This window comes from Pleurodeles waltl, chromosome 1_1 (genome assembly GCF_031143425.1).
Source record: "Pleurodeles waltl isolate 20211129_DDA chromosome 1_1, aPleWal1.hap1.20221129, whole genome shotgun sequence".
NCBI lineage: Eukaryota > Metazoa > Chordata > Amphibia > Caudata > Salamandridae > Pleurodeles > Pleurodeles waltl.
The window spans coordinates 708371504-708389204 of NC_090436.1; positions in this window are offsets into that span (position 1 = coordinate 708371504).

Genomic DNA, 17701 nt, shown 5'->3' on the forward strand with positions numbered 1-17701 from the left:
TTCTGGGGTAGCAACCTGGGAGAGCCAGTTCATTGACCACTGCAGCTGTGCCACAGCATAATATAATTCATAGTCTGGTACACCCAACCCTCTCTCTCTCAATAGGCACTGCATGATTGATGGGGCTACCCTGCACCTTCCTACCCCCAACACCAATTTCAATAGCAATTTGTCAAGGTCTCAAAAGCAGGAGTGAGGAGGCACCATGCTCCTGGATCAGCATTTTAGATATCGCTACTCGTACCAACGCCAATAACAGCAGTGAGCACCAGAAGGGCATAGAGCCTCGAGTGGCACACAGAACTTGGGCCAAGTTGCCCTCCCAGAGGGCATCCTCCTTGTGGTATATATGTACTCCTATGTATTTAAATGTGTTGTAACACCATCAGAGTCCGACACTGAATTCCATCCTCCTATTAAGTACAGGCATGGTTGTCACTGGGAACAGACCAGATTTGCCCCAATTAATCCTGATGCCAGATATCAAGCCAAAATCATCTAATAATGTCATCAAGTTCAGTAAAGTCGACTCTACCTCATGTCGGAATACCAACGCTTCGTCAGCATCCAAAGACCCTATATGATGAGTATTCAAGTCTCGGATCCCCCAATCCTGCGCCAGTAAATGTAAGCTAAGGGCTCTATTGCAAGTGCAAATAGAAGAGGGGAAAGTGGACACCTCTGGTGAGTGCCACGTTGAATGGGGAATCTATCAGAGATCATGCGTCCTGTTTTAACTCGGGCCGAGGGATTAGTATATAAAGTGCGTATTCACCGCACAAATCTGAAGCCAAAGCCCATATGTTCCAATGTGCTTTTCAAGTATTTCCAGCCAAAGGTGTCAAACGCCTTTTCAATATCAAGAGATACTGCTACTCTGCCATGTGTGTCGGATGGTGTATCTTGGACCAGTCGCAGTAGGTGTTTGAAATTCAGGAACGTATTTTGTCCAGGTATAAACCCCAACTGATCTGGGTGATGAGGGGAAGCAGTCTGTTGGCGAGGACTTTCCCCAATATTCAGCAGTCCAAGTTCAGTAAGGAGAGGGGATGATACGAATGGTCATCTAGTGGATTGCGACCCTACTTGTGCAATACTTCTATTATGGCTTCTCTCACAAGGCAGGTAAGCAGGTAGCTGAATGAGCCTCCTGGAACACCTCTTGCAAATGTTGAGTTATGTTCCCGAAAAGGCCGCTATAGAGCTCAAATGTTAAACCATCAGAGCCAGGAAACTTATTCCTAGCGATCTGTGATAGCACTAGTCTGTCCTCTTCTAGGTGTATGGGGGCATCCAGGTCAGCTTGTTGAAGGGAGAGTAAGGTGGGCAAGTGGCAGGTTACAGAGGGACTTGGATACACCGTCAGGGGGAGGGGTTGGTCGCACCGCAGAGAGCATATGGTAGTAATCGCAAATTTCTTATTGATCTCACTCTGTGTTTTCAGTAGTCTACAGTCACAGTTTTTTTACGGCCCCTATAAAACTTTGTGGAGTATCTTTAAGCAGCCAGGCTAGTAGCCTGCCAGCTCTGTTGTCCTCTGTGTGCAACCTAGAGATATGTTGCTGTAGGAGGCTGTCCTGGTTTGTAGTGGGTACCTTGGGTACTTACACCTTATAGCAGCTCCAGTTATCCCTTATTAGTGAAGTAGTAGTATTCTAGCAGCTTAGGCTGATAGAGGTAGCTATAGCAGAGCAGCTTAAGCTGAACTAGGAGACATGCAAAGCTCCTGCAATACCACTTATAGTTACACAGTACTTATACACAAGTAAAAATAGTACTCAGTGTTACCAAAAATAAAGGTATTTATTTGGGTGACACAGTACCAAAAATATCTTAGAGACAATACTCCCTCTGGAGGTAAGTATTATACACAAAAATATATACACTAGAAACCAAAATTAGACAAGTAAATAGTCATAGAACAATGCAAACAATAGGAATTGCTATAGATGGCACTGGGAGAAAAATAGGTCTAGGGGCAACACAAACCATATACTAAGAAATTGGAAATTCCCCCCTAGACAAGTGTAGTGTCTGCAAAATCACTGGTAGAGTAAGAATACAGTAAAGGTAAGTAAATTTTCTGATGGATACAACTACCTGTGGATTCCTCACCTCATGAATACTCCCATGGCGCCAGCATTCGACGGAAATCTTCTTACTAGTCTCTGCACGTCGACGAGGACGTCACTGTCTCGCACGCGACGCCGTCTGACGTCATACAGGCAATAAGAGGTCCTCGACGACGTGCGGACGTCAGTTCCCTTTTTTCCGTGCATTCGAAACGGTTATCTTCGAGGGAGCAACTGTTACTCTTGCGGTTACAGTGTATATCTTGCTGCGTACTCTTTCTCTGTGGAAATAATGTCGCAGAGAAAGTCTGGATTTAAGCCTTGTCGTGAGTGTGGAGGCAAGATGTCGGTGACGGATCCTCATTCCGATTGCCTTTGGTGTTTGAGCTCCGACCACGACGTCTCGACTTGTGATTCGTGTCAGCACATGAATCCGAAGGCCATTAAAGAACGCGAGGCGAAGCTGTTTATGGCCAAGTCAAAGGAGAAGCATCACAAGAAAAAGTCTTCTCCAAGACATCGGCGTCATCGAGACTCCCGGCGCCGTAGAGAATCTCGGCGTCATTCAAGGGAGGCTCGTTCCAGGTCTCCGGATCGGCGCCGGAGGACATGGGAGGTCAGCCCCACGGTGACGCCGCATCCTTCGACGCCGTTGCTCTCTCCGACGTCTCCAACTTCGCCTGGACAGGCGTCGGTGATTGAGGTATTGGAGCCTCAGGTGTTTTCTCCGGCGCAGACGCCGAGGCCGGCGTCGGGGTCGCCTCCGAGTCAGGCACCCCAGTATCCGGCTTTTCCCACCCCTGGAGCCGATAGTTCCGCATTCTTGAATGCGATGTATGCCATCTTCCAACAGATGGCTCCAGGGGGTGCTCCGGCTGGGCCTTTGGCCTTTTCTTTGGGTGATCCTGCGCCTCTTCGGCCGGCACCCTTTATGCCCTTTCTCCCGTTTGGGAACGTGGGCTCAGCGCCAGTGTCGGCGCCGGTGGCGGCTCCGATGGCTTCGGAGGGATTGGCCCCAGGAATTTCCATCCCGTCGACGTCGAGATTTCGGCCTGTGGGTCCATCCGTTTCATCTGCTCTTCAGTCGGCGCCGAAGTTACCTGTGGCGCCGGATGCGGCGTCGGTGGCTTCGGAAGATCGGCGCCGATCTCCGACTTCGGCGGAGGTGTTGTCGACTCCGCGGATTGAGCAACGACTGCATTCAAGGAGGCGTGCTCTCCGGGTACTAGAGGAGCAGGAGTACCAACGAGCCCTAGAGGAAGGAGAGCTAGAGGACTCGGGTGATGGGCTGCGTGGACTGGAGTCGGCCAGTGGGCTGGACACTTCCCCTGAGTGGGACCTTTCGTCCCCGGGGGAATATACCGAGGAAGCTGCTTCCTTTCATACAGTGGTACGGAAGGCAGCTAGTTTTTTGGACCTGCCTTTGCCGGTGGTGGAGGCGAAACAAAACCTTTTGACAGAGGTTTTGCATCCGGCCTCAGCCGCGGCGGAGCCTCTATTACCTTTTAATGACGCTCTGCTGGATCCGGTCTTAGAGGTGTGGAAGAAGCCGGCATCTTCCCCAGCAGTTCACAGAGCCGTGGCCAGGAGGTATCGGACGGCTCCAACTGATCCTGGTTTCCTATCTAGGCACCCTACGCCGGAGAGCTTGGTTGTGCAGGCCTCCTGTTCGTCCAAGTCAGCGCCTGGTTCTTTCCCGACGGTGCCTGGGGACAGAGACTCAAAAAAGCTAGAGGCGCAGTCGAAGAAGATTTTTTCGTCCTGCAGTCTGGCGTTAAAAGCCACTAATGCGACCTGTATCCTGGGGAGGTATATTCATGCTCTGATGGATGACATCTCCTCTTCGTTTACAGAGCTTCCCCAGGGTCTTTTGGATCTTGTCTCTGATGCCCAGGCTGCTGCGACCCAAATTATCCAGACGGGACTGGATACCACCGACTCGGTAGCCAGAGCAATGGGCACAACTGTGGTGGAAAGGAGACAGGCCTGGCTCCGTAACTCGGGCTTTTCGGCGGATGTACAGTCCACATTGTTGGATCTCCCGTTTGATGGGGACAAACTGTTTGGGGCTAAGGCGGATTCGGCCTTGGAACGTTTTAAGGAGAGCAGGGCCACGGCTAAGTCGTTGGGACTCCAAGCTCCTTCTTCCACGGCCTCTTCCAGATTCTTCAGGAGGTTTCGTGGATTTGGGCGTGGCTCTTCCTCCTCTTCCTTTCGGGGAAGATATCAGCAACCTGCCTCTTCCCATCCCTATAGATCTTTTAGGGGGAGGGGTAGGGTCCGCACCAGGGGAGCCTCTCAGCAGCACTCTGCCTCTTCCTCATCCTCTGGCGGGGTGCAGCAGGGGAAGCAGCCTTAGGCTTCCACCATTTCCCACTCACTCCTCTCCTGTAGGGGGAAGATTACAGCATTTTCTCACCAAATGGGAGACGGTTACGTCGGACACTTGGGTTCTCAGTGTTGTGGGAAAAGGCTACACCCTTCCCTTTCGGGAGTTTCCGCCCCTCATCCCGCCCCGCCCTTCGTATTGTTCACAGGAACACCTCCTGTTGCTAGAACAGGAGGTAGAAGTCCTCCTTTTAAAGGGCGCGGTGGAGTTGGTCCCGGAGCAGGAAAGGGGTCAAGGAGTTTACTCAAGGTATTTCCTGATTCCCAAGAAGGATGGTCGTTTGAGACCAATTCTGGACCTGAGGATCTTGAATTGGTTCCTCAAGCAGGAAAAGTTCAAGATGCTGACCCTAGCACAGGTGCTTTTGGCGTTGAACATGGAAGACTGGATGGTGTCTGTCGACTTGCAGGATGCTTACTTTCATATCCCGATACTCAAGTCACACAGGAAGTATCTCCGGTTTGTGGTGGGATCGCAACACTACCAGTTTGCGGTCCTTCCGTTTGGTCTTACTTCAGCACCTCGAGTCTTCACGAAGGTGATGTCGGTGGTTGCGGCAGAGCTCAGAAGGAAGGGGATAGCAGTATTCCCTTACTTGGACGATTGGTTGATCAAAGCCAAGTCCCCGGAGCTTGTGTTGCGTCATCTGCAGTCAACAACCCAGTTGTTGTTCGACCTGGGCTTTTCGGTGAACGAGCCCAAATCTCACCTGGAGCCCTCTCAGCGCCTCCTGTTCATAGGGGCAGTACTGGATACGACATTGGGTCGGGCCTTTCCTCCGCCTCAGCGGATTCAAGATATTCAGGATTTGGTTCCAATGTTTCGAAATGGAGCGGTAGTTCCAGTCCTCAAGGTCCTTCGTCTGCTCGGTCTTTTTGCCTCCTGCATTCTGTTGGTCACGCATGCTCGCTGGCACATGAGGGCTCTTCAGTGGTGCCTCCGAAGGCAGTGGTCTCAACACAGAGGGGATCTAGAGGGTACTGTCAAGATCTCCAGAGATGCTGCTGTGGAATTGAAGTGGTGGATTGCGGGCAACAATCTTTCACAGGGGAAGCCGTTCGCGCAGTCGCCACCAGTGGCCACGGTAATAACGGATGCCTCCACCCTAGGATGGGGAGCTCATCTGGGGGATCTGGAGATCAAAGGGCTTTGGTCTCCAGAGGAACAGGTGTTTCATATCAATCTGTTGGAGTTACGGGCTGTACGTTTGGCTCTCAAGGCCTTCCTCCCATCCCTTCGTGGTCAGTCGGTACAGGTCCTGACGGACAATACTACCACGATGTGGTACATAAACAAACAGGGAGGAGTAGGGTCGTACCTTCTCTGCAGAGAAGCTCTTCGGCTATGGTCCTGGGCAAAGGACCATCAGATTTGCTTGGTGGCAAATCATCTGGCCGGGGTCTTGAATGTACGTGCGGACAGTCTCAGTCGCCAATTCTCGGCAGACCACGAGTGGCGTCTCCATCCAGATCAAGTCTGTTTAATCTTCCAGATGTGGGGGTTTCCTCGGATAGATCTGTTTGCCACTCGGGAGAACGCGCATTGCCCGTTATTCTGCAGCCTCCAGTATCCGATGCAGGGAGCGTTGGGGGACGCGTTTCAGATAACCTGGTGCGACCAGTTGCTTTACGCGTTTCCCCCCATACCCTTGATTCCTCGAGTGTTGAGGAAAATTCGCCAAGACCGGGCCCAAGTCATCTTAATAGCTCCGGATTGGCCAAGGAGGGTATGGTACTCCGACCTTCTCCAACTCTCACTGTGCCCTCCGCTCCGTCTCCCTCTCAGGGCAGACCTCCTCTCGCAGTCGCAGGGGCAGGTTTTACACCCCAACCTCCAGAGTCTGCACCTACATGCTTGGAGATTGAACGGGGCAACCTGAGTTCCTTCTCTCTCCCACCTGATGTAGTGGATGTTATCTTAGCGGCCAGGCGACACTCCACTAAATCTATCTACGCTAATAGGTGGTCTAATTTTGTTATGTGGTGTGGAGAGAGACAGATTGATCCCTTACATGCTCATCTGTCACATGTTTTGTCTTTTGCACTGTCTCTAGCGCAGAAAGGTTGTGCAGTAGCTACCATTAAGGGTTATTTGTCGGCCTTGTCAGCCTTCATTTGTCTTCCAGACCAACCATCGTTATTTAAATCCCCTATTGTTCTCAGATTCTTGAAAGGTCTTCTGAATCAATATCCTCCAAAACCATTCGTTATGCCTCAATGGGATTTGTCCTTGGTCCTGACTTTCCTTATGGGGTCCCCTTTTGAGCCTATGCATTCTTGCCCCTTAAGGTATTTGGTTATTAAAACAGTATTCCTGGTAGCTATAACATCTGCAAGGAGAGTGAGTGAGTTGCAGGCCTTATCGGTAAAACCCCCTTATACAACTTTTTATGGGGATAAGGTGGTGTTGAGGACCAAGGCTGCTTTCCTCCCGAAGGTTGTTTCACCCTTCCATTTGGCTCAGGCAATTACTTTGTCCACGTTCTATCCTCCGCCTCATCCTTCCAAAGAGGAAGAAAGACTGCACCGTTTGGACCCAAAGAGAGCGTTGAGCTTCTTTATCGATAGAACAAAGGATTTCAGGCTGGAGGATCAGCTGTTTATTGGATACGTGGGCAAGAGGAGAGGAAAGGCAGTCCACAAGAGAACACTATCCAGGTGGGTTGTTCTTTGCATTAAAATATGTTACTCTTTGGCAAAGAAGGATCCTCCTGAGGGCATTAGAGCTCATTCCACCAGAGCTAAGTCGGCCACTTCGGCCTTGGCCAGAGGTGTTCCTGTGGTCGACATCTGCAAGGCCGCAACTTGGTCGTCCCTTCACACTTTTGCAAAACATTACTGTTTGGATTCTGAGGTTAGAAGGGACGGCCATTTTGCACGGTCAGTGCTGCAGGATTTCTTGGTTTGACCATTTAGGCACCCACCGCCGGGCGTGGTACTGCTTTGGGACTCTATTCATGAGGTGAGGAATCCACAGGTAGTTGTATCCATCAGAAGAACGAGTTACTTACCTTCGGTAACGACTTTTCTGGTGGATACATTAGCTACCTGTGGATTCCTCACGGTCCCACCCGCCTCCCCGTTGCCTTTATGGTCTTGCCAAGTAATCCTTGAGTGCGCTCCTCTTGATCTTTGAGGGTGCAATAGATGTATATATATAATATATTTGTATATATATAGGTATATGTGTATATATCTTTATGTATATACTTGGTGTGTGTATATATTTTAAAAGAGAGAGTTTTATATATATATATGTACATAAAAAGATTTACAGTTATTCATACAATGTGGTGTATTTTTACAATATAATGGATGTTGCTTTGTTCTTTCATTGCATTGCCTGGTTGTTCTCATGCACGTAAAAAATGATTGGTACTGACGTCCGCACGTCGTCGAGGACCTCTTATTGCCTGTATGACGTCAGACGGCGTCGCGTGCGAGACAGTGACGTCCTCGTCGACGTGCAGAGACTAGTAAGAAGATTTCCGTCGAATGCTGGCGCCATGGGAGTATTCATGAGGTGAGGAATCCACAGGTAGCTAATGTATCCACCAGAAAAGTCGTTACCGAAGGTAAGTAACTCGTTCACCTCACCCCAGAGCCCAGAAAAGCAGGAGTAAGGAACTGAAAGTTTCCTTAGGACACATTATACCTCGAGATTGGGACTTTGCAGCAACCAACCAAGTCTGCAAAGAACAACTGCTGAATTCCTGGACCTGAAGACCTGCAAAGGAAAGGGACCGAGTCCAGAAGTCGAAATAAGTTCCAGGAAGGACAGGAGCCCCTGCCAACCCAGAAGAAGGGTGCAAAAGAAGAGTCCACGGTTAGGAGGGGTCTCTGACGTCACCTGCTGGCACTGGCCACTCAGAGCCCTCCTGAGTGCCCCCACACCTTGCAAAGCAAGAAAGCTGAAGTCTGGAACACACTGGAGGAGCTCTGGGCACCACCCCTCGGGTGGTGATGGACAGGGGAGTGGTCACTAACCTTTCCTTTGTCCAGTTTCGTGCAAGAGCAGGGGAGAAGGGGTCCCTGAACCGGTGTAGACTGGCTTATGCAAGGAGGGCACCATCTGTGCCCTTCAAAGCCTTGCCAGAGGCTTGGGGAGGCTACCCCTCCCCAGCCTGTAACACCTATTTCCAAAGGGAGGGGGTGACACCCTGTTCTCTGAGGAAATGATTCATTCTGCCTTCCTGGGACTGGGCTACCCAGACCCCAGAAGGGCAGAACCCGGTCTGTGAGGTGGCAGCAGCTGTAGCTGCAGTGCAAGCCTCAGAGAGCTGGTTTGGCAGTACTGGGGCCCCCAGGATGCATGGAATTAGATCCCCAATACCAAATTTGTTACATGGCCCTATTCAGAGTTACCATTGTGAAGGTACATATTGGTATTGACCTATATGTAGTGCACGTGTGTAATGGTGTCCCCGCACTCACAAAGTCCCGGAAAATGGCCTTGAACTATGTGGGGGCACCTTTGCTAGTGCAAGGGTGCTACCACACTTAGTAACTTGGTGCAATCTGTTCCCCACCTACCAGGTGGCCCCGATAAACCCCTTTCCCCTGCCCTATCTGGCACTTTCAAGCCTTGATAGTTAGGCCTGTCTTTTGCAGGGCCTCCAAAACATTCCAGAGGTGGACCAGGTGTTCGTCCCAGGTGGAGCTAAAGACAGCAATATTGTCTAAATATGCTGCATTAAAAGCTTCCAAACCTTGCAGGACTTTATTCACCAGCCTCTGAAAAGTGGCAGGTGTATTTTCCAAACCAAAGGGCATCACTGGGAAGTGATAATGCCCTCCTATGGTAGAAAATGCAATTCTTGCTTTAGCATCTTCTGACATTTTGATCTGCCAATACCCTGCAGTCAAGTCAAAAGTGCTTAGATACTTGGCATATGCCAGTGTATCTATTAGCTCATCTGCCCTGGGTATAGGGTGAGCATCTGTTTTTGTTACAGTATTGAGACGTCTGTAGTCCACACAAAACCGCATTTCTCTCTTTCCTTCTTTGCTATGTGGTTTGGGGACGGGCACCACTGGGCTGGCCCACGGGCTATCAGAAGGCTCAATAACTCCAAGGTCTAACATTTTCTGAACCTCTGCTTTTATGCAATCTCTGACATGGTCAGGTTGCCTGTACATTTTACTTTTGACAGGTAAACTGTCTCCAGTGTTAATTGTATGTTCACACCAAGTAGTTGTACCAGGCGTGAGGGAGAAGAGTTCAGAAAACTGATCAGGGAGATTTTTACAGTCTTCCTTCTGCTCAGCAGTAAGTCAGTCTGCCAGACCTACTCCCTCCACTAAACCATCAGTTTCAGTGGTGGAGAAGAGATCAGGGAGAGGGTCACTCTCTTCTTCCAGTCCCTCATCTGTAGCCATGAGCAGGGTTAAGTCAGCCCTGTCATAATAAAGCTTTAGGAGATTGACATGAAACACCCTAAGGGGGCTTCTGGCAGTGCCCAGGTCCACCAGGTAGGTGACCTCACCTTTTTTCTCTACATTTAGATGGGGTCCACTCCATTTGTTGTGGAGTGCTCTTGGGCCAACAGGCTCCAATACCCACACCTTCTGTCCTGGGTGGTACTCTGTCAGGACAGCCTTTTGTTCAAACCATTGCGTTTGAAGCTCTGGGATGGCCTGAAGGTTTTTGCTGGACTTTTTCATGTACTCAGCCATTTTACTTCTCAGGCCAAGTACATAGTCCACTATGTCTTGTTTTGGAGCCTTTAAAGGTTGTTTCCAACCCTCCTTAACAAGAGCAAGGAGACCCCTAACAGGGTACCAAAGAGGAGTTCAAAGGGGCTATCGCCCACTCCTTTTTGTGGTACCTCCCTGTAGGCGAAAAGAAGGCATGTTATTAGGACATCCCATCTCCTTCTGAGTTTTTCAGAGAGTCCCATAATCATACTTTTAAGAGTTTTACTAAGCCTCTCAACCAGTCCATTAGTCTGTGGATGATAAGGGGTGGTGAACTTGTAGGTAACACCACACTCCTTCCACATTGCTTTTAGGTATGCAGACATTAAGTTACTACCTCTGTCTGACACCACTTCCTTAGGGAAGCCCACCCTAGAAAAGATTCCTAGGAGGGCTTTTGCCACTGCAGGAGCTGTAGTGGTCCTTAAGAGAATAGCTTCTGGGTACCTTGTGGCATGATCCACCACCACAAGGATAAATCTATTGCCAGAAGCTGTTGGAGGGTCAAGGGGGCCAACAATATCAACCCCTACCCTTTCAAATGGCACTCCAACCACTGGTACTGGCATTAAGGGGGCCTTTGGAGTGCCACCACTCTTTCCACTGGCTTGGCAGGTGACACAGGAACAACATAACTCCTTTGTGTCTTCTGACATATGGGGCCAGTGAAAATGTGGAACAAGTCTGTCCCATGTTTTCCTCTGGCCTAAATGCCCAGCTAAAGGGATGTCATGAGCCAGAGTTAGGAGGAATTCCCTGTACTGAAGGGGGATGACCAATCTCCTGGTGGCACCAGGTTCAGGGTCCCTTGCTTCGGTATAAATGAGATTATTCTCCCAGTAAACTCGTGGGTGTCAGTGACATCACCATTTTGCTGCTTGACAGCTTGCTGTCTGAGGCCCTCCGATGTGGGACAGGTTTGCTGTGCCACACTCAGCTCTTCTCTGGCAGGCCCCCCTGCACCCAAAAGCTCAGCTGTATCAGATTCCAGCTCCTCTGGTGTAGGTTCTGCACAGGGAGAAAATTCCTCTTCCTCAAAAGCGGAATAATCTGTGGAGGGAGGGATAGTAGACAAGGGTCTGCCCTTCCTACTCTTAGTTTTTGGGAGCACTTGGTCCATTGTTCCAGGATCCAAGTTTCCCTGTACTCTTTGCTTCTTGACCTGAGCCCTGGAAAGAGCAAATATGTGCCCTGGAATGCTCAGTATTGCTGCATGGGCCTCCAACTCCACTTCAGCCCAAGCTGAAGTCTCCAAATCATTGCCTAGCAGACATTCTACAGGTACATCAGTGGCTATCACAACTTTCTTTGGACAGTAACCCCTCCCCCCCCCAGCTGAGATTCACAACAGCCATGGGGTGGCTTACAGTGTTGCTATGGGCGTCTGTCACTTGGTACTGGTGACAATTTAGGTGCTGCTCAGGGGCAACCCGTTTGTCCATCACCATTGTGACACTGGCACTTGTGTCCCTGTAGGCCTCAACCTGAACACCATTAATCAGGGGTAGCTGCTTGTACTTATCCATATTAAGGGAACAAGCAACTAAAGTGGCTAGGTCAATGCCAACATCAGAGACTAAAACAGCCTCAGTGATCTCCCTAAACAGACCAATCTCAACTACATTACCAATGGTGAGCCCAGCTACACCCTTTGACTGGCTATTAGTTATGTTCTTCCCATCACCATTGCTATTACTAGGGTCACTAGTGGTTGCAGTTAGGGTTGTGGTGGTGGGAGGCTTGGTGTTTCCTTTTGGACAATGAGGATCAGTTGCCCAATGGCCTTTGGCTTTACACATAGAACATCAAGATTTCTTATCTTTGTGAGAAGAGGATTTAGACCCACCACCCGAGAGGATTTTTGTGAGCCTGATGGAGACTCTCATGATTTTTTATCTTTGTCCCCACCCTTGTCATGTGACTTACCATCCTTCTTCTTGCCATCCTTGTCACCCCCTGTATGAGCTTTTCTACTCACCCTTGTTCTGACCCATTTGACTGCCTTCTTTCCCAATTCTTGGGGAGAGGACAGATCTGAGTCCACAAGATACTGATGCAACAAGTCAGACACACAGTTATTCAAGATATGCTCTCTCAGAATCGAGTTATATAGGCTTTCATAATCAGTCACCTTACTGAAATGTAAACAACCTTCTAGGGCCTTCACAGAACAGTCTACAAAGTCTGTCCTGTCCTGTGATGACTCCTTTCTGGTCTCTCTGAACTTAAGTCTATACTGTTCAGTGGTTAATCCCAGACCATCCAAGAGTGCATTTTTAACAATTTGGTAATTATCTCCATCATCCTCTCTGACAATATGAAGTCTGTCTCTCCCCTTGCCAGAGAAGGATAACCAAAGGATAGCAGTCCACTGTACAAGAGGGACCCTCTGAACTTTGCAGGCCTTCTCAAATACAGCAAACCACTTGTTGATGTCATCACCATCCTTGTAAGGAGGGACGACTTTGTGCAGATTTCTAGAATCAAATGAAGATTCCCTAACATTTGTATTTCTAAACCTGCTACTGCCACCATGGGGGACTAACCCCAAACCCTGCCTCTCTTTCTCCACAGCCAGGGATTCCCTGTCTGAGGACAACTCTTGCTGCATTAGCCTCAGTCTGGCCTCCTCTAACCTCAGCTTTCTGAGTTCTCTATCTAGGGATTGGCCCTCAAGGTTAGAATTATGTGAAGCCTCTGAAACAGAGGTAACATGAGAGTGTGCAGAGGCAGACCTATCTATAACAGGGGCCACTCTAGTGACCTGGCCTCTATGGGTGAAGAGAGCCCTACTTGTGTGTGAACCCTTCCCACTAACAGTTATACTAGGGGGCATGTTGACAGATAGGTCTGTGGAAGGACCCTCCACAGGATTGTCATCTTGCTCCTCTGAGGACTCCTGGTTGGAGTCATCCTCTATCTCTTCCCCTGTCTGATCTGGACCAGTACTGAGTCCCTGGTCATCTTGGAGGAGAAGATTTAAGAGGAACTCCTTATTGGGGTTCTTCCCAATCCCTAAACTTCTTTCAATGCAGAGACCCCTCAAACTTTTAAAGTTTAGATTCTCATAGGTAGTCTTGACAACTCTAGGGGTATCTTCTACAGAAGACATATTGAAAGAAAAACAGTTTAGGAAAGTGAGTAAAAAGTTAGTAGAATAACAGAGCTAACTTTTAGAGAAAAGAAGAAAACTTTTAAGAACTTTCTAAAAACTTTTGCAGAGTTTAAAGAACGTTTTAGAAAGTTAGAAAATTGTTTCTAGGTATATATTATACATGCTCTAAGTATTGGAGCAAGCTTTTCTTCTGAAGAGCACAGGTAAAGTGGTAAAGCATTTGCAAATACTTAGCCCACCGCTGCACCACCAATGTAGGAGGCTGTCCTGGTTTGTAGTGGGTACCTTGGGTCCTTACACCTTATACCAGATCCAGTTATCCCTTATTAGTGAAGTAGTAGTGTTCTAGCAGCTTAGGCTGATAGAGGTAGCTATAGCAGAACAGCTTAGGCTGAACTAGGAGACATGCAAAGCTCCTGCAATATCACTTATAGGTACAGAGTACTTCTACACAAGTAAAGACAATACTCAGTGTTACCAAAAAGAAAGGTATTTATTTGGGTGATACAGTACCAAAAATATCTTAGAGACAATACTCCTTCTGGAGGTAAGTACTATACACAATATATACACTAGACACTAAATTAGACAAGTAAATAGTCATAGAACAATGCAAACAATAGGAAATGCTATAGATTGCAATGGGAGAAAAATAGGTCTAGGGGCAACACAAATCATATACTAAGAAAGTGGAATGTGAATCACAAATTCCCCCCTAGACAAGTGTAGTGTGTGCAGAATCACTGGGAGAGTAAGCATACAGTAAAGGTAAGTACATTTTCCCAACCATAGAGCCCAGAAAAGCAGGAGTAAAGTACTGCAAGTTTCCTTAGGACACACTACACCTAGTGATTGGGATTTTGCAGCAACCAACCAAGTCTGCAAAGAACAACTGCTGGATTCCTGGACCTGAAGACCTGCAAAGGAAGGGGACCAAGTCCAGAAGTCGAAAGAAGTTCCAGGAAGGACAGGAGCCCCTGCCAACCCAGAAGAGAGTGCAAAAGAAGAGTCCACAATCAGTCGAAGATTGCAGAAATGCACCCTAGGAAGATGCCAGGGGGTGCCTGCATGATGCAAAGGATATCCCACGACGTGAAGATAGTTGCAGATGTGATTTCGCGTTGGAGGTTGCCAACAAGCCTTGGCTACGCCAAAAGTACATTTTGCATCAAAATGGCGCTGGATTGACCCATGAGGGACCTGGGGGCCTCAACTCTGTGTGAGGAGGAAGAGGGGGCTCTCAGCACTTTAGAGAGCCTCAGGATGCCAGCCAGCACCCCCGGAGGTCCCAGGACACGGGACAAAGGAGGTTCAAAATGCGGTTGATGCAGCACAACAAAGGAAGGTCCTACGCCGTCGGAGAATAACTCAGTGAGTTGAGCGTCACAGAATGGAGTGCTGGGGACCTGGGCCAGTCTGTGCATGAAGGAATTTTGCAAAAAGTGGATAGAGGCCTCAGGAGGTGAAGAAGACGCAGTACACATGGGTACAGTTGCTCTCTGGGAAGGCAAGGTCTTATCTCCTCCAAATTGCATCAGCAGGACCACAGGACAGCCTATGTCGATGATGTCCATCCCCTTTGTCCGTAGGGGCACGCTCGTCGCTGTGAGAGGAGTCCAAGGGTACTGGTTGTTGCCTTGGAAGGTGCATGCTGCAGCAGGGGCGAGACTCCATCACCCCACAAGAGTTGTTTTTAGTCCTTCCGGTGCAGGATGAAGACAGGGAGTCCTCACAGAGTGTGCACACCGTGGAAACTGTTGCAGTTGCTGACTTGGAGCTGAGGTTGCTAAAGAAATGTATCTCTTGTGGATACTTTGTTGCAGTTACAGCGTTTCTTGGAGCAGTCTGCGTTTGATCCGAGGTCAGAGGATGCTGAAGTTGTTGCAGAGGATTCCTGAAGGAAACTTGCAAGCTGAATCTGAAGAGAACCCACAGGAGAGACCCTAAATGGCCCAGAGAGGGGGACTGGCTGCTTATCAGGTATGGACCTATCGGGGGGTCTCTGACGTCACCTGCTGGCACCGGCCACTCAGAACCCTCCAGAGTGCCCCCACATCTTGCAAAGCAAGATGGCTGAAGTCTGGGACACACTGGAGGAGCTCTGAGCGCCACTACTAGGGTGATGATGGACAGGGGAGTGGCCACTCCCCTTTCCTTTGTCCAGTTTTGTGCCAGAGCAGGGAAGAAGAGGTCTCTGAAATGGTGTAGACTGGCTTATGCCAGGAGGGCACCATCTGTGCCCTTCAAAGCATTTTCAGAGGCTGGGGGAGGCTCCCCAGCCTGTAACACCTATTTCCAAAGGGAGAGGGTCCCCTGCTCCCAGAGGAAATGCTTTGTTCTGCCTTCCTGGGACTGGGCTGCCCCGACCCCAGGAGGGCAGAACCCTGTCTGTGAGGTGGCAGCAGCTGTAGCTGCAGTGCAAGCCTCAGAGAGCTGGTTTGGCCGTACTGGAGGTCCATGGTGGAGCCCCCAGGATGCATGGAATTGGCTCCCCAATACCAGATTTGGATTTGGGGGACAATTCTATGATCTTAGATATGTTACATGGCCATATTCGGAGTAACCATTGTGAAGCTACATATAGGTATTGACCTATATGTAGTGCACGTGTGTAATGGTGTAACTGCACTCACAAAGTCCTGGGAAATGGCCCTGAACTATGTGGGGGCACCTTTGCTAGTGCAAGGGTGCCCTCACACGTAGTAACTTTGCACCTAATCTTCAGCAAGTGAAGGTTAGACATATAGGTGACTTATAAGTTACTTAACTGCAGTGAAAATGGCTGTGAAATAACGTGCGTTATTTCACGCAGGCTGCAATGGCAGGCCTGTGCAAGGGTTTGTCTGAGCTCCCTATGGGTGGCAAAAGAAATGCTGCAGCCCAAATGGATCTCCTGGAACCCCAATGCCCTGGGTACTTAGGTACCATGTACTAGGGACTTATAAGGGGGGGGGTTCGAGTATGCCAATTAAAATTGGTAAATGAAGTCACTAGCCTACAGTGACAAATTTAAAAGCAGGGAGAGCAGAAGCACTGAGGTTCTGATTAGTAGAGCCTCAGTGACACAGTTAAGCACTACACAGACACACACATTAGGCCATAAACTATAAGCACTGGGGTCCTGACCAGCAGGATCCCAGTGAGACAGGCAAAAACAAAATGACATACAGGTAAAAATGGGGGTAACATGCCAAGGAAGATGGTACTTTCCTATAGTTGCCTATAATCATGACAGCTTAGCTGTGTCTCCTCTTCCTTTGTCCTGTTTACTCATACCTCTGAAGATTTATAGAGCTCTTCGGGCAACCAACCACCTTCTGCTCCAAGGCTCACAAATTGCGCCCCAGATACTCCAATTCCATGACAAGAGTACAGCGAGCACCCCACGAGGCAGACATACAGTGTTCCCTTCATAACCACTTTATGAGCATCCCATTCTGTAGCCCTAGTGGGTATAGAACCCTTGTTTTGTGTGAAGTAATGGGTTATGCATTGAGACAGGTCAGCCTTTAAACGGGGATCCTGTAAAGCTTCATGTTGCAGTCACCATGTGGGAATGGGCGGAATAGGTCTTCCCCATTACAGCACTACATGCAAGGGACAGTGGTCTGAGAGGGTACAAGATATATATCTGGTTTGAGTGGTGAGTGTGAGTATCATGCCCGTACCAAGTAGTAAATCTAATGATGTATGCAAATTATGGACTTGAGAATAGAATGAGAAGTCCCAGTCATTTGGGTGAAGCGTACGCCATATGTCATGCAGGTGTTGATGCTCCAGCCATGCATGAAGGTATTGAGAAGTCTTAATGCGGGGGTGGGGGGCAACAGATGTACGGAAGGGTCCAGGGTAATGTCCACTACACAATTGAAATATCTCCCCCATATGCTGGGTGTTTGAGGTTCAGTGACTAATGCTGCAGAGAGGGTGTCAAAGAAAGAAGATTGATTAGAATTCGGAGCATACAGACCCACAAGTGTAAGGGTGGAGCCATCCAAGTGTCCTTCAACAATTACATACCGCCCTCCTAGATCTATAAGATTCCTGTTCATTGTATAGGACAACCCCGTGGCAATCCATATAAGTACCCCTCGGCACATGCCGAGGCTGTGGTGCCGTATACCTGTTCCCTCCATTTTGTGTGCAATTTGCGTAAGTCAACCTCCGTAAGGTGGGCTTCTTGTATCATAGCAATGTGTGTATAGTGATGCTTGAGAAATGCATGCACCTGGTTGTGCTTAATGGGTGTAACTATGCCCCGCATTATATTGTGGTATTCGGTTGTATGGTGTACCAGTCATGGGGGAGGGAACCCAAAGAAGCAAGGGATCTGATCCCATTGCCCCGTGGTAAACTAAGGTGACCTTGTGTCCGTCCTTCACATCCAGGATTAGGAAAAGGCTGCAACCTGGGTGTACCCTTTGCATAA